The sequence below is a fragment of the Heterodontus francisci genome, chromosome 12 (assembly GCF_036365525.1).
Source record: "Heterodontus francisci isolate sHetFra1 chromosome 12, sHetFra1.hap1, whole genome shotgun sequence".
NCBI lineage: Eukaryota > Metazoa > Chordata > Chondrichthyes > Heterodontiformes > Heterodontidae > Heterodontus > Heterodontus francisci.
Window position 1 is genome coordinate 74,202,376 of NC_090382.1, and position 25,824 is coordinate 74,228,199.

General features: G+C 42.9%; 1 protein-coding gene across 13 annotated transcripts in view; it reads left to right on the plus strand.

Moving 5' to 3' along the window:
- Positions 1 to 25,824, plus strand: part of LOC137375927 (rho GTPase-activating protein 26-like) — a 225,176-nt gene that overhangs the window by 54,254 nt on the left and 145,098 nt on the right. The window contains exon 1 of one of the 13 annotated variants that reach the window (XM_068043646.1): positions 15,531 to 15,617. The exons of the other annotated variants lie outside the window; for them this stretch is intronic. The gene's annotated coding sequence lies outside the window, so the exon portion shown is untranslated. Of the gene's footprint in view, positions 1 to 15,530; positions 15,618 to 25,824 lie in introns of those variants that run through there. 13 annotated transcript variants of the gene reach the window in all.

Below are 25,824 nucleotides of genomic sequence, written 5' to 3' on the forward strand. Positions count from 1 at the left end.
GGTGGTCAAAGCTGACTCATAGATGGCGTCTCTGATGTGGGCCCACTTGGTCTCAGCATCCCCTGTGGGAGTGTTTTGAAGGGCTGTTACAAGTGAATTTAGAAATTTTTGTAACAGCTGTGGGTGAGAAATTCTGCTCGTGTTGATGCGCGGGTGGCCCTTCTGCTTGGAATGATGCAACTTCTTTGGTCTGAGTCTAACCTTGCTGCACACCAGGGAGTGGTCGGTGTCGCAGTCCGCACTGTGGAAGCTGCGTGTGATTTGAACACTGTTTAAGGCGGCTCGCCTTGTGACAATGAGGTCTAGCTGGTGCCAACGACGTGATCTTGGGTGCCTCCATGAAACCTGGTGACAGGGTTTAGTGTGAAAGAACGAGTTGGTGATGCAGAGGTTATGATAGGTACACAACTCAAGCAGTCTCTGCCCGTTCTCATTCATCCTTCCAACGCCATAGCGCCCAAGGCAGGAGGGCCATGAGTCATGGTCGGCCCCAACCCTGGCATTAAAGTCCCCCAGCAGGAATAGGTGTTCGGTGTTGGGGATGCTGCTAATGATGTTATGGAGTTGTTCATAGAACTGGTCTTTAGCTTCAGGTGCGGAGCAGAGTGTTGGAGCATAGATGCTGAGTAGGTGTACTGGACCAGAGGTGGTGAGCAGTCGGATGGACAGTATGCGTTCCGAGCCATTTGAGGGAGGCTCTATCATGCTGAGCAAGGAGTTTCTGATGGCGAAGCCCACTCCATGCTGTCTTGGTTCTTCAGGATCCCTGCCCTGCCAGAAGAAGGTGTAGTCTTGCTCTGCTAGAGAGCCACTCCTTGCCTTATTAGTCCTCCCAAAATGCATCACCTCACACTTCTCAGGATTAAATTCCATTTGGCACTGCTCTGCCCATCTTACCAACCCATCTATATCGTCCTGTAATCTAAAGCTTTCCTCCTCACTATTTACGACACCACCAATTTTCGTGTCATCTGCGAACTTACTGATCATACCTCCTATATTCACGTCTAAATCATTAATGTACACTGCAAACAGCAAGGGTCCCAGCACCGATCCCTGTGGTCCACCACTGGTCACAGGCTTCCACTTGCAAAAACAACCCTCGACCATCACCCTCTGCCTCCTGCCACTAAGCCAATTTTGGATCCATTTTGCCAAATTGCCCTGGATCCCATGGGCTCTTACCTCCTTAACCAATCTCCCATGTGGGACCTTATCAAAAGCCTTACTGAAGTCCATGTAGACTACATCAACTGCTTTACCCTCATCTACACATCTAGTCACCTCCTCGAAAAATTCAATCAAGTTAGTTAGACATGATCTCCCCCTGACAAAGCCATGCTGACTATCCCTGATTAATTCCTGCCTCTCCAAGTGGAGATTAATCCTATCCCTCAGAATTTTTTCCAAGAGTTTCCCTACCACTGATGTTAGACTCACCGGCCTGTAATTGCCTGGTTTATCCTTGCTACCCTTCTTGAATACTGGCACCACATTCACTGTCCTCTGGTACCTCTCCTGTGGCCAGGGAGGATTTGAAAATTTATGTGAGAGCCCCTGCTATCTCCTCCCTTGCCTCACATAACAGCCTGGGATACATGTCATCTGGGCCTGGGGATGTATCCACTTTTAAGCCCTCTAAAGCAGCTAATACTTCCTCCCTTTCAATGCTAACATGTTCAAGTATATCACAATCCCCCTCCTTAATCTCTACACCTACATTGTCCTTCTCCATAGTGAACACAGATGAAAAGTAATCATTTAAAACCTCACCTATATCCTCCGGCTCCACACACACATTGCCACTTTGGTCCCTAATGGGACCTACTCTTTCCCTGCTTATCCTCTTGCCCTTAATATACTTATAAAATGCCTTAGGAATTTCTTATTTCTTGTCCGCCAGTGTTTTTTCATGTTCCCTCTTTGCTCTCCTAATTACTTTTTTAAGTACCCCCCTACACTTTCTACACCCTTTTCTATACCCATCTAGCCAAACACTTGTGTAAAAAATGATTCGGATTCTTGCAATAAGAACATTGCTTTCACCATGCTAAACATGCCTTTAGAATTTGGAAGGTTAAGGGGTGATCTGATTGAAGTCTTCAAGGTATTAACAGGAAACGACAGGCTAGATAAAAATGAACTATTTCCACGGGTTGGAGATTCTAAAACTAGGGAGCATAGTCTAAAAATTAGGAGCAGACCGTTCAGGAGAGATGTTAGGAAGCACTTCTTCACACAAAGGCTGGTAGAGGTTTGGAACTCTCTCCCACAAACAGCACTTGAAGCTAGAACATTTGTTAATTTTAAATCTGAGATAGATAGATTTTTGTTAAGCAAAGATATTCAGGGATATGGGCCAAAGACAGGTATATGGAGTTAGTCCGTGGATCAGCCATGATCTCACTGAATGGAGGGACAGGCTCGAGGGGTTGAATTGCCGACTTCTGTTCCTTTCTTCCTATGTTCCTATGTCCTATGTTCCTTCTTTTCCTTTGTTGTCTGCAGTATTTGCATCTTCCCCTTTGTCAGTGATCTTTCTGCCCTTTTGGCTGGGAATGTCTACCAGCATAATGCAAGGCCTGGTCTCTTCTGCCATGAATATGCTCTAGCTGCTGATTTACAATCTCCGTGCTTCTGCACATGTTGATCGCTTTCCTGAGAGGAAGTTTGTCCTCTTTCAGTAGACGTGCTTTCACTGCAGTGTCTCGCCTAATACAATCCTGTCTTTAATTAAATCATCTTTTAGTTGTGCAAATTCACAGGATTCTGCTAGCTGTGTTAATCCAGTCACATATTGATCAATGGACTCTTTTTCACCTTGGACCCTAATATTGAACACGTACACTTAATAAGTTACATTCACTTGGGTTCAAAGTGTGCCTTCAAGACTTTCAAAAGTTCTACTGTCCTTTTTTTTTGTTCTTCGGACAGATTTAGGGTAGAATACATTTTGTAACAGTCTCTCCCCAACAGTGATACAAGTGTAGCTATTCGTAGCTGCTGTGGGCTTTTAATTAACTTCGTCAAAATTTCGTAATTTTGCCATTACGAGTGGAAAAACTGCGAGTTCTGCTTCATATCACCTTTCATTTTGACCGGCGCCAGAGAGGAAAATTTGCAGCCATTGTGTCTTACCCAGTGGTTTCAGCTGTGGCCTGCTTCTTTGTTGCTTTTCTGTGGCTTCCTGTGGCTTTTAGCAGCTCTGAATATTCATGTTTTCTCTTTTAGTAGCTGTGCTTCTATCCAGCTCTTCAACACTCAGTCTCAGCTCCACTCTGACACCATGTTACAAACTCATAGGACAATAGTCTTGCGTGTCCTGTGTCTTTATTGAACTGAAGTTGTAATTGCTGCCTGCAGTGAGTGCATCATGGTAGAGGTCATGTGACTCTGGCAAGCCAGGAGGCACATTAGTACAGTATTGCATTTCTATCCCACAGTGGTGCTCCAATTGGCTTTAAAACTCGACACTGTATACACTGGTGCATATTGGCACATATATACTGGCATTTACCTGTGCAGCATTTGCAGGAGCCTGTGATTAGCAGGCCTAAGTTAGTGGCCTGCAGGACGCACCTATTTTATCTATTGGCAGTTTTAGTGATAAATTTACAGGATCTTTCCAGTGGCAATTCAGATTTTGTGGATACTTTTAAAATCCAGGAAAGCAGATCGCTCATTTCAAAGCAGTGAAATGAAGGCTGGTATTATACTGTACTCCATGCAAATCTAAACTGGTGTGACATTGCTTTTGGGAGAGTCCTTGCACTGCATGGATATAGTGCTTTTGCAATTCTTGAGTTTTACAGCCACTTTGGTATTGATGCACACCCAAAACTGCATTGCATCAATGTGAAAGTGACAGTATAACTGCATCCTTGCTGACCCAGTTGATAAGGCATCAGGAAGCATTCTTTTGGTTTATGGATTGGAAACTTAGATTGTCTGAAGATGGGAGTCTATTTTTCTGTTGTCAAGCTGACTAGCAACCAATTTAGTGAAGGTGCTTGGAGTTTTTTTTTTAGCTAACAAGTATAATGGCTGTAGTTTTTTAATTTTTGTGTCTATCCTAGGACACACAAAGTACAGTTTAAACATATGCAATTGTCAACATAAAATGTTGCTTAGTTTGAGCACACTTAGGCTACAAGGATTGCAACTTTCAGCAATGATGGGGGTGCTTTTGGAAACAACAGTGCCATTCTGAGTATTGTGATGAAAACACGTCATTAGGTGGTACAGGAGGAACCTCTGCATTGCAGTTTCTCTGCACCATGTGTGACCTTGATATTGAATCGATATTTCTTTCATCCCGCCAATATCAAACTGTTTTGCTTCACCTTCAAACTATCAATGCATAAAGGTGCTGAGGTAGGGATCTTAAAATTCATCAAAAGGTACTGCAGTTTTCATGAAAAAACGTTCATGGATAGGTTTTTACTGAGAGGAACTAATTTTGTGGTTTTGCAATAATTAGATGCTGAAATGGTGTATAACGTTTTCTGGAACTCTTTTTAGCTGTGGTTACAGTGGAAATTCTTCACTTGCTTTAAAATAAACTAGACAAGCATTTGCAACAGAAGCTCTTGCACAGACTTTGTGAGCAATTCTGCTGACTTCTAATACACAATCAATGCTTTTTCAAAGGTTATCAATTTCTAAGGATTTAGAAATACGGTGTTTTTCCTTTTATAAAGGGTAACTGCTACATTCTACTTCATAGTGTGCTCTTTAGTTTTAGCAGTTTATTTTGTTAGTTCAGGAGTTGCATATTCAATGAGCCTTGCAGAACCACAGCTGAGTTTTGCCTTCAAATTGTGACCTTACCAGTTGATCTGACTATTTTAGTAGCTTGTATCACATTTGTTTCTATGCATACCTCTGTCTTCTACCCACTTCTAAAGAAACAATAATCCTTAGCTCAAAATGCAATTGATGCACTGTGGTCAAGAGCACAGACCTTGTGATATGAAATTCTTGCAAGAGTAAGCACTTTCAAATTTCCAATATGTAGCTGTGTAGGAAACCCAGGGTATTGCATTCGAATTTACTTAGCAAATGATTGCTGAAATCCTACTTTTGTATGACATTCAGTTCAACTTCGAAGTGGCTAGACTGGAGTCCTAATGTCTCTTCCTTTGGCTTGGAGTCAGTTTTTGTCTGATGCTTCTGTGAAGCACTGAGTCTTTTACTATGTTAAAAGCGCTATATAAATGCAAACTATTTTGGTTAGGTTGGTTACCATATAGAAAGAGTTGCTAATGAACCAAAACCTGTGTCTTTATTCTCTGTTGTGTATGATGATGTAGCATACTTGGGTTTAACAGTTAGCCCTGATTCAGTGCAAGAGGAGATGGTGGCATTGGGGTGATGTAATAGGGGCACTAGTAATCTAGAAATCCACGATAATGCCCTGGAGACATGTGTTCAAATCCCACCATGACAGCTGGTGGAATTTAAATTCAATTAATTAATAAAAATTCAATTAACTAATAAAATCTGGAATTGAAAGTTAGTCTCAGTAATGGTGCCGTGAAAATATCATTGATGTTCATAAAAACCCATCTGGTTCACTAATGTCCTTTAGGGAAGGAAATCTGCCGTCCTTACCTGGTCTGGCCTACATGTGACTCCACACCCACAGCAGTGTGGTTGACTCTTTACTGCCCTCTGAAATGGCCTAGCAAGTCACTTAGTTATCAAGGGCAATTATGGTTGGGCAGCAAATGCTGGCCTTGCCAGTGCCACCCACATCCCATGGAAGAATAATTGTAAAAAAAAGCACTTGCTCGAGAGTACATGGAGTACCAGTACCTCAGAGGAGAAACAAATAATGTTGTTACAGCACTGTAGAAAGACTGAAGTACCTCTTCTGATTTATTTACATGTAAAACATTAAATTGAAACAAAAGCACATAGCAAGATTTAACCAAACTTTTATTTGATTAAATTGGTCTTTATGATTAAAATTCAAAAGCAGTCCAAAGTCCATGCAGCCTTTCTCACTAAATTGGGAATCTTGAATCTCGTCGCCTGAAGTTTACTTTTGAGTCAGAAAAAGGACTACTAGGTACACTTTGTTACTTGCCCCCATTCCCCTCACCCCACCCTGATCAATTTTCTCCACTGAAGGTTGTTACTTAAAGTGGGGTGCAGATTTACAACACTGGCAGCTCTTCAGTACCTTCCCCATATATCCTCTCCAGCAGCAACACCAACTTGCACTTTTACAGTGCTTTTAACAAAGAAAAACATCCCAAGGTGCGTCAAGGAGGTGTAATTGGACAACTGCAGACATTGATCCAAAGAGGTTGGTTTTAGGTGGGTTGACCAAAAGGCTCATCAAAAAGTTGGGTTTTAAAGTGGGTCTTGAAGAAGAAGAGGGAGATGGAGAGGTGGATAATTTTTGGGGAGAAATTTTGGAACGTGGGACCGATGGCTAAAGGAAATAATGAGCATGGGTGATGGGGGTGTTGGATAGGATTTGAGCATTAGTGTTTTGGATAAAGTGAAGTTTGCTGAGGATGGAATGCCAGCCAGGACAGCATTGGAATAGTCATGTCTAAAGATAACAAAGACATGAATGAGGGTTTCAGCAACACTTGGGCTAAGGCTGGGTTAATGAGATTGTAGGGATACTATGAAGGTGGAAGAGACTTAGTGGGGTCAAAAACTTGGGTCGTGTAGGATGTCAAGGATGCGAACAAATTGAATTATCCTGAGACAGTAACTGAGGAGGGGGATGGAGCCAATGTCAACTTTTTACAATTTATATCAATGACTTAGATGAGGGGAGCTTGGCATGGGGTAGCTAAATTTGCAGATGACACGAAGATAGGTAGGAAAGTATGGTGTGAAGAAGACATAAGGAATTTGCAGACCGATACAGATAGGTTGAGTGAGTGGGCAAAAATCTGGCAGGTGGAGTATAATGTGGGAAAATGTGAAGTTGTTCCCTTTGGCAGGAAGAATAAAAAAGCAGCTTATTTCTTAAACGGGGAACGATTGCAGAATTGCAGAGGGATCAAGGTGTTCTAGTGCATGAGTCACAAAAGGGTAGTAGGCAGGTACAGCAAGTAATAAAGAAGGCTAATGGAATGCTGTCCTTTATTACGAAAGGAATTGAAAATAAAAGTAAGGATGTTAATCTTTAGTGATACAGGGCATTAGGGAGACCACATCTCGAATACTGTGTGCAGTTTTGGTCTCATTTAAGGAAGGATGTAAATGTGTTGGAGGTAGTTCAGAGGAGGTTTACTAGATTGATACCTGGAATGAGCGGGTTGTCTTATGAGGAAAGGTTGGGCAGACTGGGCTTGCTTTCACTGGAGTTTAGAAGAGTGAGGGGTGACTTGGTTGAAGTATATAAGATCCTGAACGGTCTTGACAGGGTAAATGCGGAGGGGATGTTTCCTCTTGTGGGTGAGTCCAGAACTGGGGGCACTGTTTGAAAATTAGTGGTCACCCTTTTAGGACGGAGATGAGGAGAAATTTTACCTCTGAGGGTTGTGCGACTTTGGAATTGTCTGCCTCAGAAGGTGGTGGAGGCAGGGTTATTGAATATTTTTAAGGCAGATGTAGGTTCTTGATGGGCAAGGGAATCAAAGATTATCGGGGGTAGATGGGAGTGTGGAATCCGAGACAAACAGATCAGTCATGATCTTATTAAATGGCGGAGCAGGCTCAGTGGGCTGAATGGCCTACTTCTGCTCCTAATTCGTATGGTCGTATGGAGTGGTGATTTGTGATTTTTAATATCCAGATTACATACGAACATACAAATTAGGAGCAGGAGTAGGCCACTCGGCTCTTCGAGCCTGCTCCGCCATTCAATAAGTTCATGGCTGAACCGATTACTCCACATTTCCACCTACCCCCTTGCTTATCAAGAATCTATTTACCTCTGCCTTAAAAATATTCAACGACTCTGCCTCCATCGCCTTTTGAGGAAGAGAATTCCAAAGACTCAAGACCCTCAGAGAAAAAATTTCTCCTCAACTCTGTCTTAATTGGGCGACCCCTTATTTTTAAACAGTGACCCCTAGTTCTAGATTCTCCCACAAGGGGAAACATCCTTTTCACATCCACCCTGTCAAGACCCCTCAGGATCTTATATGTTTCAATCAAGTCGCCTCTTACTCTTCTAATTTCCAGCAGATACATGCCTAGCCTATCCAATCTTTCCTCGTAAGACAGCCTGCCCATTCTAGGTATTAGTTTAGTAAACCTTCTTTGTACTGCCTCCAACGCATTTGCATCCTTCCTTAAATAAGGAGACCAGTACTGTACACAGTACTCCAGATGTGGTCTCACCAATGCCCTGTATAACTGAAGCATAACCTCCCTACTTTTGTGATTCATGCACTAGGACACCCAGATCCCTCTGCATCTCAGAGCTCTGCAATCTCTCACCATTTGGATAATATATTGCTTTTTTATTCTTCCTGCCAAAGTGGACAATTTCCCACTTTCCCACATTGTACTCCATTTGCCAGGTCTTTGCCCACCCACTTAACATATCTATATCCCTTTGTAGCCCCCTTATGTCCTCTTCACAAGTTACTTTCCTACCTATCTTTGTGTCAACAGCAAATTTAGCAACCATACCTTCAGTCCCTTCATCTAAGTCATTTATATAAATTGTAAAAAGTTGAGGCCCCAGCACAGATCCCTGTGGCACACGACTTGTTACATCTTGCCAACCAGAAAATGACCCATTTATGCCTACTCTCTTTCCTGTTAGCTATTCAATCTTCTATCCATGCCAATATGTTACCCCCTACACCATGAATTTTTATTTTCTGCAATAACTTTTGATGTGACACCTTATCAAATGCCTTCTGGAAATCTAGGTACAATACATCCACCGGTTTCCCTTTAGCCACAGCACATGTAACTCCCTCAAAGAACTCCAATAAATTGGTTAAACATGATTTCCCTTTCACAAAACCACGTTGACCCTGCCTGATTACCTTGAATTTTTCTAAATGCCCTGCTATAACATCTTTAATAATAGCTTCTAACATTTTCCCTAAGACAAATGTTAAGCTAACTGGCCTGTAGTTTACTGCTTTCTGTCTCCCTCCCTTTTTGAATAAAGGAGTTACCTTCGCTATTTTCCAATCTAATGGAACCTTCCCGAATCTAGGGAATTTTGGAAAATTAAAACTAACGCATCAGCTATCTCACTAGCCACTTCTTTTAACACCCTAGGTGAAGTCCATCAGGACCCAGGGTCTTGTCAGCCCGCAGCTCCAACAATTTGTTCGGTACCACTCCCCTGGTGATTGTAATTTTCTTGAGTTCCTCCCTCCCTTCCATTTCCTGACTTACAGCTAATACTGGAATGTTACTTGTATCCTCAATAGTGAAGATTGATGCAAAATATCTGCCATCTCCATATTATCCGTTATTAATTCCCCAGACTCACTTTCGAAAGGACCAACGCTCATTTTGTTAACTCTTTTCTTTTTTAAATATCTATAGCAACTCTTACTATCTGTCTTTATATTTCTAGCTAGCTTTCTCTCCTCTAATTTTACCTTTCTTATCAATCGTTTAGTCATTACAAATAGCATCATTTTGTGTCTTAAACTATTGGTCTTAGATGACGTGAAGAGGGTCTATGATTTTGGTTGACCCATTGTGAATTTAAGTTTCTGGAAAAATGATACAAAACCTGTGAAATTAATTGCCAGTATTGATTGGGATTAACTAGGTCTTTTTCTCAGTGAAGAATGGTCAGTCTGATGTGATATTAGTTGATACTGACCTGCTACAATGAGATTAAAATCAGCTGACCAACAATCTGAGCTCTTTAAAACTGCACTAACGCTGTTCTTTACTGAATTAATCAAAGAGGAATCCTGTGTATAAATGTTATAGAACTGGCAGTAGTTACTTAAGTCACAATATTTTTGTCTTGCCTTGAGACATGGGGACACAGTGCTACTCCATGAACTTGTACTCATGTAATTTCTACAAAGGCTTAGACTATCTGAAAATCATTTCATTGCACTTCTGTAGGGGAATTTGAGATTGCATCTGGTTTATTGTTCAATCCTTCATGAACTATCTATTTGAAATGATTCATTCTGTAAATGCTTGAGTTACAGCAAGCATACAGCACAGAAACAGACCAGCTGGCCCAACTGTCGCTGCTGAGTTTGTGCTCCACACTATTCTTTTCCCACCATGCTTCATCTACCTCTATCAGCATATCCTTCTATTCCTTTCTTCCTTGTGTTTATCTAGCTTTCCCTTAAATGATTCTATGCTATTTGCCTCCAGTCCTTGTTGTAGCATTTTCCACATTTTTTGTGTCTTCTGAATTCCCTATTGGGATTTATTAGTGACCATCTTAGATTTATGACCTCTAGTTTTGGATTCCCTGCAAGTGAAATCACTTTAGGGCACTGCGAATACCCTGAGGATTCAGAAATGATGTCTGCAGCTGTGTGGACACTTCTGATGTGAAGTATGCCAGATGCCATCATGGTAAAGGGGTTAATGTGCACACACTTAATGCCTGTTGGAAGTATACAGAGCAGGCAGATAATGTCAATCAGCGTGCAGCGAAGATCTGATGCAAGCGCTGTCATTTAACAGCTCCACGCTCTAGTCTATGCCCCTTCTTGACCTCACATAGTGGAACTCAGCAGGAGGCATGAAGGATTCCCCATCATTGCTATTTAAAGGGATCATCAATGACTTATCGGTTAGTTGCTGGTTGATTTGGTGCTTTCTGTAGTTTCAAAAGTCTACAGGGGTTGGTGTGGCTGGTGCTGAAGTACTAGCTTACTTCAGGGCTTCTGCACAAACCCAGACATGGGTGCATTAATAGGGCCATCCTTTTGGAATTGAGCATGACTTGGGAGAATGAGCAGAGGCCGTGCAGAGCAGGACAAGGTGCTAGAAGAGGGAGGAGGGAAAGGAAGATGAGAATGAAGAGGTAGAAAGTCTTCAACTTAGACAGCCCCTTTCTGCCCAGGCTTTACGTGAAGGACTAATTGAAGTGTCATACGAGTAAATTCAACCCCAATTCTGCATTCACCACACTTTAGTGTCCCTCTGTCACTGACCATCTTGTTCACAATACAAAAACAAAAGCCAACACAATGCACATTCCAAACCAAATACATAAATTAAATCATATCATACATTGCATACAAACTTAAGCTACTGATCCTTGTGCCCGTCTTCTGTATGCCTTTGCCTGTCTTAGTGCTCCTACACAGTGCTAGCCCAGCGACTACAGCATGTCTGGTGTAAAGTCTGCTGACTTGCAATTGAGGAGACTGCAGATGGCATTTGAGAATGATGTTGATCAGCTCTGGGTCTAGAAGGGCACTGGTGGAGTGGTGGGGTGGGATAACAAATGCCATCATCCTGCGAGAGAACAGCAGTTTTGTGCTCCATGAAGCCACTGCCACACTGGGGGTGGTGCCTCAGCAATGCTAGTAATCTGTTGGAGGGCAGTTTACTAAGCTGCTGTGGCAACCTGCAAGCCCCTTTGAACACTGGTCTCTGCAGCCATTATGGCAGCAATCAGACTTTTTGGTGGAAGCTTTTGTTCTGCAATGGAAGCCGAGATATTGGCCATTGGATGCTTCATCATGGTTGTGGCCACAATCTCTCAGAATAATTTACTCCCTGCGGGAATGATGGGCCACAATTTCAATTGTTTCTTTTCTGGGCTGGAAAGATTGAGTGGCATTGCAGGAACATGCATTTCTTAATTAAAATGGTCCTTGCATTGTTGAATACTAGCTGTAACTTTCTGTGGCAGATTTAATTGGTAATGAATGCAAATGCAACAGTTTCTTGTAATTCAGAGAGGTTGATGGTGTGCCATTGTTTTCATGAGGCTAATAGCTTAAGAATTTAGAATATGGACTGTTGGCTTTTCCGAATGAAGTAAAACTGGGACATCCTGCTTCACGGTGTGCTCATTAGTTGTTAACAGTTAAGTTTGTTAGTTCAAGAGTTAACCCAATCTTGCTCTGTATGGGTGATGCATAATGCCCTCTGAAGTGCCCTAGCAAGCCACTCAGTGTGAAAATAGCAACTATGCATAGACAATAAATGCAGCTGGCAAGTGTCACCCACATCCAGTGAAAGCATTTCAAAAACAATGTCTTGAACCCAAACTCGAGTCTGTGTGACAACTGTTTTATCGACGATCATGAGAAAAGATCTAGAACTGTAGCTGCACTTGATTTACTCAATTTCTTACTTGGAAACTAAATATGGTACTTTGTAAAATGATGGACCTTCCTTCTTAACCCATGTACTCTTGTGAACTTGCATTGCTTATGTGCTGGCTGGATGAGTTAGTGAATTTAGGAAAGAAAAGAAAGAGGATTTCCTTTATGTGTAAGGAAGAACTTGAACTTAACCACAATGAAATTTGAAATCATTTTCTCTGGATTTAGTCCAGGCCTCTACTAGTCCAGTGACATAACCACTACACTGCTGTACTCCTGTGCTGCACAGAGGTACAGACCAGAAGAGACAGAACTCTTTATCCAAAAGAAACATTTAAAATAATATTGAAGATACCTGTAAACTGAAACTATTTGCAGATGCCTGAGCTTTGGAGTGAGTAGTAAGGAATCAGTCTGAGAGTTGAGGGATGTGATGGCATGTCCCCTAGTTTGGGAAACTCCCAATTAACTAAAAATTACTGACACGTTTCCATTAATTTGCATCATGCACAGAATTTGGCAAAAAAAATTGTCAATTATTTCATTGTTTTAAAGGGGGTACTGTCAGTCAAGCCCACCTGGCCACTAAATTCCATTCCTAATGCTTGAATTATTCTGCTTTGGTTGGCTTGTTCTGACAGAAAATGTGCTGGTTGCATTAGATTTGGTCCAGTTACTCCTGGAGTTTATGCAGAAATTCAGATAGTACGACTTTGAATGGCAGTGAAAGAAACCCAAGCATTTTGGATCATGTTCTGAATGTGACTGAAGTAATCTGCCATGTGACCTCATAGTCATGCCATCGCTAAGACCACCTATTTCCACCTCCGTAACTTTTCCCCTGTCCCAGCTCATCTGCTGCAGAAACCCTCATTTTTGCATTCTTACTTCTATCCTTGACTATTCCAACACACTCCTGGCTGGTCTCCATATTCTAATCTCCATTAACTTGAGGTCATTCAAAACTCTGCTGCCTGTGTCTTAACGCAAACCAACTCCTGTTCCCCTATCACCCCTGTGCTCGCTGACTTGACTTAAATTGGCTCCCAGTCAAGTAATGTCTTGATTTTAAAATAAAATGGCATCTTAATTTTTCTATCACTGGTAATATAGTGAAAATTCTTTTAATATTCCTATAATAGTGGCCAAAACTGTACACAAAATTCCAAATGTGGCTTAACTAAGGTCTTGTACAAGTTCAACATTATCATTGATTTTATATTTTATGCCTCTAGATCCAAATCCTAGGATTCTATTTACCTTAGTTACACTGGTACCAGCTACAGTTACTAAAGTTTCACAGTGACATGTAGAGGAAGGGAACAGAGATGATCAGGAACGAAGTACAACCCCACTTCCCCCTTTATCCTTTTGAGTCTTAATCACAAATCCGTTAACTAACACACAGATTTGCTTTTGGTTTTGATTTTTTTCTGCAATCCTTCCATAAGTTGGTATAATGTTTCAAGTTGCAATGGCAAGTGTGTAAGATCAGTGTCTTGTCTGCTCAAATTCAAGGACATTTTTTTGTGGCATATTATGATTTCATCACCTGTATTCTTTCAAAGAGTCTTTGTGCCAAAAAAACTTTGGCTTTGTTATGATAAGCTGTATTAATAAATCATTTTTGCATTTTTAAATTAAAGTTATTTGACTGGAGCTGAATAATGCAACACTAAATTTTTCAATGCTAAATGTTTGAAGTGTTCTATGTGAGTAAAGTTTGTATTGGTGAACTCTGGGGGCTAGCATTACTGCTGTATGACCAGAATGCATCCATTCTGACAAGTAGGTAGAAGACCACAATGCATTTTATGGGAATGGGAACAAAGAAGGATATGTTCATGATGCTTAAGTCTGAGGCGAATAGTTTTTAATTATTTGCCTGCCTCTGGGAATTGGGTTAGTTGTCAAGTGGCTTAAAAGAGGGTGCCATTGGGCAGACTGATGTTGTCTTAAACTTGGTGCTTTAACTTATCCATTAGGGCATTAATACAGTTTCATTAAATAATGATTGGAATATAAAACTTCAGTTGGAAATAAAAAAATACTTGAGTTTTAGAATATTGGTCATCTTTATACTTGCCTTGTGAAGTTAAATCAAAATGGTGACTGTGTTGGCAAAGACTTAGGATTTGGCAATAAGCATGACTTATTTATATAGGTGAACCCCATTATAAATGTGGACATAGGGATTTGTAAAGGAAATGTTAACTTACAAAGTGTGACAAGAAGTCACGTGGCATGCAGACAGGAGGCGTGTGTAGACGCAAGATTTTTATAAGATCAAAAATATTGCCTTTAGTATGTGCATCCTGTGCACAAATACTACTCCTTGTAACACTTTACTGTTTTAGAATGGAAACATCCTATGTGAACTTTGTTGGGATTCTGTGCTGTAACATTTTATTACAGGGGAAACAGTTACAATATATTTGAAAAATGTTTATCCGCCCCTTTTTTTCTCAGTAATTGAAATTACGTTTGAAATAAAATTTAAAAAAACACTTTCAGAATGACTTGGTTAAATTTGTCTATTGCAGTTGCATTTAATAACTTCAAACACCTTCATTAAAGTTTTTCATAACTTCCGTTTTCCCAAAGATGGGGCTTGAACTAGACATATTTACCCAGAGCTTGAATGCTGTTAGCTGAAGTCAAAATTCAGAGAGATAGACATTGAAACTTCTGAATGAAATGGAATGTTTGTGAAGATCCAGGCCTCCACAGTGCTACCAAAGTGCAACTAAGTTAGTACTGTTAAACATCAGATATCTAACCACCACCTCCTACCTGGATATCCAAGTGCAACTAGGTTTTGTGTGTTATCTTACTGTGTATTCTCAGTTGCAAAACTAGCAAAGGATAAAAAATGGAATACACAAGTAAAACTATATAATGTTACTTGCAAAATAATGGCTATTTATTTACAGTTGAAGGTCGTGGGTTCGAATCCCACTCCAGAGACTTGAGCATAAAAATCTAGGCTGTACAGTATTTAGTGAGTGTTGGACTGGTGGAGGTGCTGTCTTTTGGATGAGATGTTTAAACCAAAGCCCTGTCTGCGCTCTCAGATGGACATAAAATATCCCATGGTGCTATTTCGAAGAAGAGCCGGGGAGTTATTCTGGTGTCCTGACCAACATTTATCGCTCATATACCTCAATCAACATCACTAAAGCAGATTATCTGGCCATGAACACATTGCTATTTGTGGGACCTTGCTGTATGCAAGTTGACCGCCACATTTCCTGTGTTGCAACAGTGAATACACTTCAGAAACTACTTCATTGTCTGTAAAGCACTTTGGGATAAAGGCCTGCTACCTGACCCGAACCCGATGGGACCCGACGACACGTGTCGGGTTTGGGTCAGATTGGGCCCCTCGGGTCGGGCCAGACACACATGGTAAGTGCTCTGCCGGTAAGTATTGAAATGAAAAAACTTATTTGAGCAGGGAGTCCGGAACGAAACTGAGTCTGCGCATTGAACAAGTGCCGTCACTATGACGTCATCACTCATGCTCTGCAGCTTCCTGGAGGTTCCGAGTCGGAAGGCAAATGGATGGTCGGGTCGAGTCGGGGCTGGGCTCAGGTCGGGTCGGGCTTGGGGCAAAATTGAAGGGACTCAGGCTTGGGTCCGCTGTGGATCGGTCAGGTTCAGGTCGGGTTCTTTTTCCCAACCTGAGCAGGCCTTTACTTTGGGACATCCTGAAGTTGTGAAAGGCACTATATAAATGCAAGTCTTTTCTCTTTTTATAAAAAGCAGAATAAGGTACAGAGTAGTACATTCAATCCCCAAAGCACCAGTAAACACACCAGAATACCATTTAATAAAATGGAATTTTACTTTTGCAGTCATTGGGAATCAGTGTCTCTGCATGCATTTCCTGGCAGCTTCTTCCATTATAAATTTCAAGAGCCAATGTTCCTATGCACATAGTGCCTGAAAAATTAATGCAATATGTAGAAAAAGGGCACTAATCCTTTGCGTCTGTTCAGTTCCTCAGTAGCACTGTGGTTTTTCTGTGCCTGAAAGGAATGCAGCAATGTAAATTTCATGCAAATATATTCTAGATGTACACAGATTTCTTCTACTATCACTGACTCCAGCAAGGCATCAAATTGTTATCAGAAAAGCCTAGCACTACTGATTCCAGAGTTGCTGTATAGGATCACACTGGTATTGTCAAGAAAGGTCTTTATTTCTGGTGTTTTGAATAAAAAAAAAGGTTTAGCTGTTATCTTTTACCATAGGTGATTTTTGTGATGTGGCTTAGTTGGAGTTAGATGAGGAAAACAACCACAATTCGTATGCCTGGGCGCCTCCTCAGCCATTAACAACTGTTCCTCTACCACAGGGTAGGAATCTTCCCTCTCCTTGACTTTATGACTGTTCCATCTACCTGAAATTGAGGTGCCTCACAGTCATGATGATCTAGAGGCCCAAGAAGTGCCCAGGCTTCCTCCTGTCTTCAGAGTTGCAGCTGATACTGTACCTCCAAATATGCTCATGTGGATTTTCTTTTCAAAATAGGCCTGAGAGCATGTTTGAGCATTTTGCTTTGGGCTGCAATGGGCACACTTCCAGTCCATTCATCCTGTTGTTTCTGCAAGGTGCTGGAAAAGGCAGGTTAGACCCTCCTTATGCCCACTATGGATGGGAAGGTATAATTATAGCATAACAAGTTTGCATAGAGTTTCCATTATAAACATAGATAAAAAAATTTATAATGGAAATATAAAAATAGGGACTGAAGGTATAACTTCAAAATCATGGCTGACTTGCATCCACTTGGCCTAGTCCAATTATCCCCTGCAAACTAACACTGCTTGACCAAAAGACTGCATTTGACTTTTGACTCCCCATATACAAACAAGGCCATGGTAAATTTTGGGGTGGGGGAGAGCCCTGCATTCGTGTTTTAAGTGTTTGTAGGTGCCTATGTGCGTGTGTGTGTCTCTCTCTCCCCACCTCTTCCCCCCCCCCACACCCCTCTCCACCACCCCCCCCCACCACCCGCCACCCACTTCCTTGCCACCACTGCACAAAAAAATGAGGGTGTATTTCACTGCTATATACTTAACCTGGTGGTTCAGGTGATTAATGAACTGATTGAGCTTTATTCTTGCAACTGATTTGCTTTGGGAGCTTTTGATCAGAGTACTGCTTTTTAATCGCTTCCAGCTCTCTTCCTCACTAATGTAAATGTAGTTTTAGATAATCCTTTTCTTGCAATCAAATGAGATTAAAAGTGTCAATGAAATAAGGCCAACAGCAGGTTGAAAATTCTGAGACCTGGATGAATTCAGCTACTCCTTCCTTAAAATTGGATTTGAAGGCTATATTCAGAGAGAGCAGATCTTAGCCTCGATATACCTGTTTGGTTTGTACCAATGTGACAGCCTGATTGTTTGTCCCCTTCGCCTTATGAACAAGTTATGAATAGCCGTTCTTGGTGAATTTTATATGTCACTACTGTGTTGTCTCATTTCCTATAGACTTCCTCCTGCTGCTGTAGTAGAAGCATTATCCTAGACAGCAGGATAATATTCCCCTTTGCCTTTTTAAAATAGGTTTTTCAAGGTGAATGTTATTGCAAGGGAATTGAATAGTTTATATTTCAGGCACCCATTGTCAATATCAGAACTTTGATTGGACCAGGATGTTTGTGTTGTACACATGAACAAACATGTAAATTGGATTTGTTTTAGCCTTCTTTCCCGATTTTCCTAGACATGTGATTCAGTCAGACTATCAACCTATGTTTCCATCAATTTTCTCCTCATCCACTTGTATTCTTTAATAAGGAGGCTTGTTTGATGTAAGTGACTTGGCTTAATTGGTTTTAAGTGGTGTTATGGTGAACACTCATCTGTCACAAGATGATGCTGCTAGTGCCCAAACACACACATTACTGTTCTAGTTATAGAGTCATAGAGATACAGCACTGAAACAGGCCCTTCGGCCCACCGAGTCTGTGTCGACCATCAACCATCCATATATGCTAATCCTAAATTAATCCCATATTCCCTACCACATCCCCTCCTACATTAATCCCATATTCCCTACCAACACTAAGGGCAATTTACAATGGCCAATTTACTTATCAACCTGCAAGTCTTTGGCAGTGGGAGGAAACCGGAGCACCTGTCGGAAACCCACGCAGTCACAGGGAGAACTTGCAAACTCCACACAGGCAGTACCCAGAACCGAACCCAGCGGTGAGGCTGCGGTGCTAACCACTGTGCCGCCCTTGTGGTAAGACTGGTCCTTTGGAAGCTATCATTCTGTTGCCTGGTGTACATTGGAATTGTATGCTTGGATTATATGTGCATTTGTTTTATTAAAGTACATGTAATAAAATAAACCTGGTTGTCCTGCCCGCTTTGAGTTTATGAAGTTTGCTCTTCTTGGGTCTATTGTGCCTTCTCATTTTTCTTGCTGAAAAGGTAGGTTGATGTCATGGTCTTTAGCCTTTGACCAGATACAAGTAGGTTTTCAAGATTGGCTTGAATGTTTTGTTTTGTTCCTCAATTTTAAAGCTTTTAAAAAAAGACATCAATACAGTCGAGCAGTATTGATCAAAATAAATATCTACAAGGAAGTCTAATCCACCTTTGTCTATTTTATTTTCCTTAATATTTCTTGCAAGTGTTGCAGGTCTGGTGAGGCTGGCAAACAGGTCTTCAATATTTTTACATTTTGAGCTGGAAAGTTGGCCTCTAGGTTAGCTGGTGAGTGGAATTTCGCAATATGATCTCTTAAATGCTGCGAGTTTGCTATGTGTCGATTTCACTGAGTTCCTGAAAAATAACTAATTTGTGATGAGCTGGTTGTATGATAAATAATGGAGGAGATAGAGCTACAAGTCTACTGCTGTTTAATGTCAAAATTGTGACTTGTGCCAGGACCTTTCCTCGAGTCACTTGGAGTATTCATATTTAGGTTTTTGACTGGGTTTAGGGCACGGTGGCAGAGTGAGATCGTCCTGAACATTAGAGTATCTGGAGCTTTGTAGAAGTCAGAATCTTAAGTAGCAAAAACTGGAGGAGGGCACACTCTGATCTGAGTAAGGTTTTTCTCTGAGGAACAAGTTTGGCACCCTTCAGTAGTGCAATGACGCCTAGGATGCATACATGATTAAACTTGTTAATTAAAATATCGCAAAGCATTTAATTGTAGGTATTGGATGGCAGCCAGATTGTTTGATTTTATTCTAAACAGGTATGATAGCATTGTGGATGTGTTACTGCAAGTAATCCAGAGGCCTTGGCTGATGATCTGGAATCAAGAGTTCAAATTCCAATATGGCAACTGGGGGATTTAAATTCTGTCAATTAAATACATCTGGAATAAGAAGCAATATCAGTAATGGTGACATTAAACTACTGGATTGTTGTAAAAACCCACCTGTTTGAAATTAGGAAAGGAAATCTATTATCTTTACCCAGTCTGGCCTATATGTGACTCCAGATGCACAGCACTGCACTTGACCCTTAACTGCCTTCTGAAACGGCTAGCAAACACTCAATTGTACCAACCTGTTCAACAATATAATAATAAAACAGGATGGACCATCTGGCATTGACCTGGGCACAGGACACAGCAAAGGCAAATCAGCACAGTTATCCCTGCAATGTCCTCCTCATTAACATCTGGGAACTTGTGCAAAAATAGGAATAGCTGTCTCACTGACGAGCCAAGCAACAGCCTGACATAGTCATGTTCACAGAATCACACCTTTCGGCCAACATCACAGACTGCTCCATCACCATCTCGTGGTATGTCTTACATTGGCTAGACAGACCGACCAAAGGTGGCAGCAGAGTAATGAGGGATGGCCCTGGGAATCCTCAGCATTGACTCTGGCCCCCATGAAGTCTCATTGGGCAAACTTGCCTCCTGCTGATTATCACCTACCACCCTCACAGCTGATGAATCAGTGTTCCTCCATGTTGAATACCACTTGGAAGAAACACTGAGGGCAGCAAGGGCACAAATTGTACACTGGATGGGGGACTTAAATATCCATCGCCAAGAGTGGCTTGGTAGCAACACTACTGGCTGAGTCCTGAAGGGCATAGCTGAGAAAACCAATGAGGGAAAAACCTACTGGAGCTCGTTCTTACCAACCTACTGTCGCAGTTGCGTCAATCCATGATGCTATTGGTAGGAATGACCACTACACAGTCCTTGTGGAGGCGAGAAAGTCCTGTCTTCATTCTGAGGACACCCATCATCATAATGATATGCTGCACTATCACCATGCTAAATGGGATAGATTCAGAACAGATTTAGCAACTCAAAATGGGCATCTGAAATGCTGTGTGCCATCAGCAGTTGCAAAATTGTATTCCACCACAATCTGTAACCTCTTGGCGTGGCGCATTCCTCACTGTACCATTGCCATCAAGCCAGGGGACTAACCCTGGTTCAATGAGAATTGTAGAAGAGTATACCAGGAGCAGCACCAGATATACCTAAAAATAAGGTGCCGACCTCGTGAAGCTACAACACAGGACTTCCACATATGCTGTACAGTGGAAGTAGTATACTAGAGACAGAGCTGAGTGATCCCACAACCAACAGATCAGATCAAAACTCTGCAATTCTGCCACATCCAACCATGAATGGTGGTGGACAACTAAACAACTAACAAGAGGAGGAGGCTCTATGAACATCCTCAATCTTATTGGAGCCCTGACTATGAGTTCAGAAAACAAGGCTGAAGTGTTGCAGTCATTCAGCCAGAAGTACCGAGTGGATGATCCATCTCGACTTCCACCTAAGGGCTCCACCATCACAGAAGTAAGTGTTCAGACAATACAATTCACTCTACATTTTATCAAGAAATGGCCGAGCACACAGGATAAAGGAATGACTATGTTCTCTGACAACATGCTGGCTGTGGTGCTGAAGACTTGAGCTCCAGAAGTAGCTGTGCCTTTAGCCAAGCTGTCCTGGTACAGCTACAATACTTTCAAAGTGGAAAATTTGCCGAGGCATGTTCTGTCCACAAAAAGCAGCACAAATCCAATCCAGCTAACTAGCTCCCAGCGGTCTATTCTCATTCATCAGCAAAGTGATGGAAGGCGTCGTTGATGGCTCTAACAAGTGGCACTTACTCATCAGTAACCTGTTCGTTGATGCTCAGTTTGAGTTCCACCAGGATCATTCAGCTCCAGACTTCATTGCGGCCTTGGTCCAAACATGGTCAAAAGAGCTGAATTCCAGAAGTGAAGTGAAAGCGACTGCCCTTGACATCAAGGCAGCATTTGAGAGTGTGTCACAAGGAGCCCCAGTAAACCTGAAGTGAATAGAAATTAGAGGTGGAAGCTCTCCACTGCCTGGAGTCATACTTTGCACAAAAAAAGATGGTTGTGGTTGTTGGAGGCCAACCATCTCAGCTCCATGACATGGCTGTAGGAGTTTCGAAGGGCAGCAGCCTAGGTCCAACCATTTTCAGCTGCTTCATCAATGACCTTCCCACCATCATAAGGTCAGAAGTAGGGTTGTTTGCTGATGATTGCTCAGTGTTTCATTTGCAACTCTGCAGATAATGAAGCAGTCCATGCCTGCATGCAGCAAGACCTGGACAGCATTCTGGCTTGGGCTGTTATGTGGCAAATAAGATTTGTACCATACAAGTGCCTGGCAATGACCATTCCAGTGAGAGAATCTAGCCACCTCCCCTTGACATTCAATGGCATGATCATCGAATCCCCCACCATAAACATCCCGGGGGTCATCATTGACCAGAAACTTAACTGGACCAGCCACATAAATACTGTGGCTACAAGAGCAGGTGAGGCTGTGCATTCTGCAGAGAGCAACATTGTTGATTGTAAAAAACTCATCTGGTTCACTAATGTCCTTTAGGGAAGGAAATCTGCTGTCCTTACATGGTCTGGTCAACATATGACTCCAGACCCACAACAATTTGGTTGACTCTTAAATGCCCTCTGAAATAGCTTAGCAAGCCACTCAGTTGTATCTAACTGCTACAAAGTCAATGAAAAGGAATGAAACCGAACGGACCACCTGGCATCGACCTAAGCACCAGAAACGACAACGGCAAATCCAGCCCTGTCAACCCTGCAAAGTCCTCCTTACTGACATCTGGGGGCTTGTGCCAAAGTTGGGAGAGCTGTCCCACAGACTAGTCAAGCAACAACCTGAAATAGTACCTTACAGACAATGTCCCAGACACTGCCATCACCATTCCCGGGTCCTGTTCCACCGGCAGAACAGACCCAGCAGAGGTGGTGGCACAGTGGTATACAGTTGGGAGGGAGTAGTCCTGGGAGTCCTCAACATCGACTCCAGACCCTGTGAAGTCTCAAGGCATCAAGTCAAACATGGGCAAGGAAACCTCCTGCTGATTACCACCTACCACTCTCCCTCAGCTGATGAATCAGTACTTCTCCATGTTGAACACCACTTGGAGCAAGGGCACAAAATGTACTCTGGGCAGGGGACTTCAATGTCCATCACCAAGAGTGGCTCGGCAGCACCTCTACTAATCGAACAGGCCAAGTCCTAAAGGGCATAGCTGATAGATTGGGTCTGCAGCAGGTGGTGAGGGAACCAACAAGAGGGAAAAACATATTTGACCTCGTCCTCACCAATCTGCCTGCTGCAGATGCATCTGTCCATGACAGTATTGGTAGGAGTGACCATCCCACAGTCCTTGTGGAGACGAAGTCCAGCCTTCACATTGAGGGTACCCTGCATTGTGTAATGTGGCACTGCCACCGTGCTAAACGGGATAGATTTCGAACAGACCTAGCAATGCAAAATTGGGCATCCGTGAGGCACTGTGAGCCATCATAAACAGCAGAATTGTACTCAACCACAATCTGCAACCTCATGACCCGGCGTATCCTCCACTCTACCATTGCCATCCAGCCAGGAGACCAACCCTGGTTCAATAAAGAGTACAGGAGGGATGCCAGGAGCTGCACCAGGCATACCTCAAAACGAGGTTTCAACCTGGTGAAGCTACAACACAGGACTACTCGCGTGCCAAACTGCATAAGCAGCATGTGATAGACAGAACTAAACGATCCCACAACCAACGGATCAGATCTAAGCTCTGCAGTCCTGCCACATCCAGCTGTGAATGGTGGGGGACAATTAAACAACTAACTGGAGGAGGTAGCTCCACAAATATCCCTATCCTCAATGATGGGGGAGCCCAGCACATCAGTGCAAAAGTTAAGGCTGAAGCATTTGCAACAATCTTCAGCCAAAAGTGCCGAATGCATGGTCCATCTCGGCCCCCTCCTGAAGTCTCCAGCATCACAGATGCCAGACGTCAGCCGATTCGATACATTCCACCTGATATCAAGAAACGACTGAAGACACTGGATACTGCAAAGACTATGGGTCCTGACAACATTCCGGCAATAGTACTGAAGACCTGTGCTTCAGAACTTGCTGCGCCCCCAGCCAAGCTGTTCCAGTACAGCTACAACACTGGCATCTACCCAGCAATGTGGAAAATTGCCCAGATCTGTCCTGTACACAAAAAGCAGGCCAAGTCCAACCCGGCCAATTACCGCCCCATCTATCTACTCTCAATCACCAGTAAAGGGATGGAAGGTGTCATCAACAGTGCCGTCAAGCGGCACTTGCTTAGCAATAACCTGAAGTGATGCTCAGTTTGGGTTCTGCGAGGGCCACTGAGCTCCTGACCTCATTACAGCCTTGGTTTAAACATGGACAAAAGAGCTGAACTCAAGAGGTGAGGTGAGAGTGACTTTCCTTGACATCAAGGCAGCATTTGACTGAGTATGGCATCAAGGAGCCCTAGCAAAACTGAAGTCAATGGGAATCGGGTGGGGGGAAACTCTCTGCTGGTCGGAGTCATAGCTAGCACAAAGGAAGATGGTTGTGGTCATTGGAGGTCAATCATCTGAGCTCTAGGACATCACTGCAGGAGTTCCTCAGGGTAATGTCCTAGGCCCAACCATCTTCAGCTGCTTCATCAATGACCTGCTTTCAGTCATAAGGTCAGAAGTGGGGATGGTCGCTAATGATTGCACAATGTTCAGCACCATTCACGACTCCTCAGATACTGAAGCAGTCCATGTAGAAATGCAGCAAGACCTGGACAATATCCAGGCTTTGGCTGATCAGTGGCATGTAACATTCATGACACACAAGTGCCCAGCAATGACCATCTCCAACAAGAGAGATTCTAACCATCTCCCCTTGACATTAATGGCATTACCATCGCTGAATCCCCCACTATCAACATCCTAGGGGCTACCATTGACCAGAAACTGAACTGGAGTATCCATATAAATACCATGGCTACAAGAGCAGGTCAGAGGCTAGGAATTCTGTGGTGAATAACTCACCTCCTGTCTCCCCAAAGCCTTTCCACCATCGACAAGGCACAAGTCAGGAGTGTGATGGAATACTCTCCATGTGCCTGGAGGGTGCAGCTCCAACAACACTCAAGAAGCTCAACACCATCCAGGACAAAGCAGCCCACTTTATTGGCACCCCATCTGCAAACATTCGCTCCCTCCACCACCGATGCACAGTGACAGCAGTGTGTATGATCTACAAAATGCACAGCAGCAACACACCAAGGCTCCTTCGACAGCACCTTCCAAACCCGCGACCTCTACCAATTAGAAGGAGAAGGGCAGCAAATGCATGGGAACACCACCATCTGAAAGTTTCCCTCCAAGTCACACACCATCCTGACTTGGAACTATATCGCTGTTCCTTCACTGTCGCTGGATCAAAATCCTGGAACTCCCTCCCTAGCAGCACTGTGGGTGTGCCTACCTCTCATGGACTGCAGCGGTTCAAGAAGGCAGCTCACCACCACCTTCTCCAGGGCAATTAGGGATGGGCAATAAATGCTGGCCGAGCCAGCGATGCCCGCATCCAGGAATGCATAATAAAACAAAAACTGTGCCTTTAGCCAAGTTGTTCCCGCTAGCTTCCGTGGCCTCCATGGCCTGACTTGTTCTGCGTAGGCCTTGTTATGGGATAAATAGCACATTTGTGCGGCCACACAAAAAATTTAGAGGGACCATGCACTTAAAAAAAAACCTGCACAATGAAATTAAATTTTAAAGGGACCATTGCTCCTGATTCTCCAAAGCCTGTCCATCATCTACATGGCACAAGTTAAAGAGTGTGATGGAATAGTTTCCGGTTGCCTGAATGAGCGCAGTTCCAACAACACTCAAGAAGCTTGACACATCACCCCATCCTCTCCATCACCTTAAACATTTACTCCCACCACCTCTGCTGCGCAGTGGCAATGGTGTGTCCCAGCTACAAGATGCACTGCAGCAATTCGCCAAGGCTGCTTTGAGAGCATCTCTTAAACCCACAATCTCTACCACCTAGAAGGACTAGGGCAGCAAGACATGGGGATGCCATCACCTCCAATTTCCCTTCCAAGTCAGACACCATCTTGACTTGGAAATAGAATAGCTGTTTCTTCATCGCTGGGTCAAAATCCTGGAACTCCCTTCCTAACAGCCCTATGAAAGTACCTGCACTAATGGTTTAAGAAGGTGGCTTCCCACCACCTGCTTGAGGGATTTATAATAAATGCTATCCTTGCCAGTGACACCTGCAT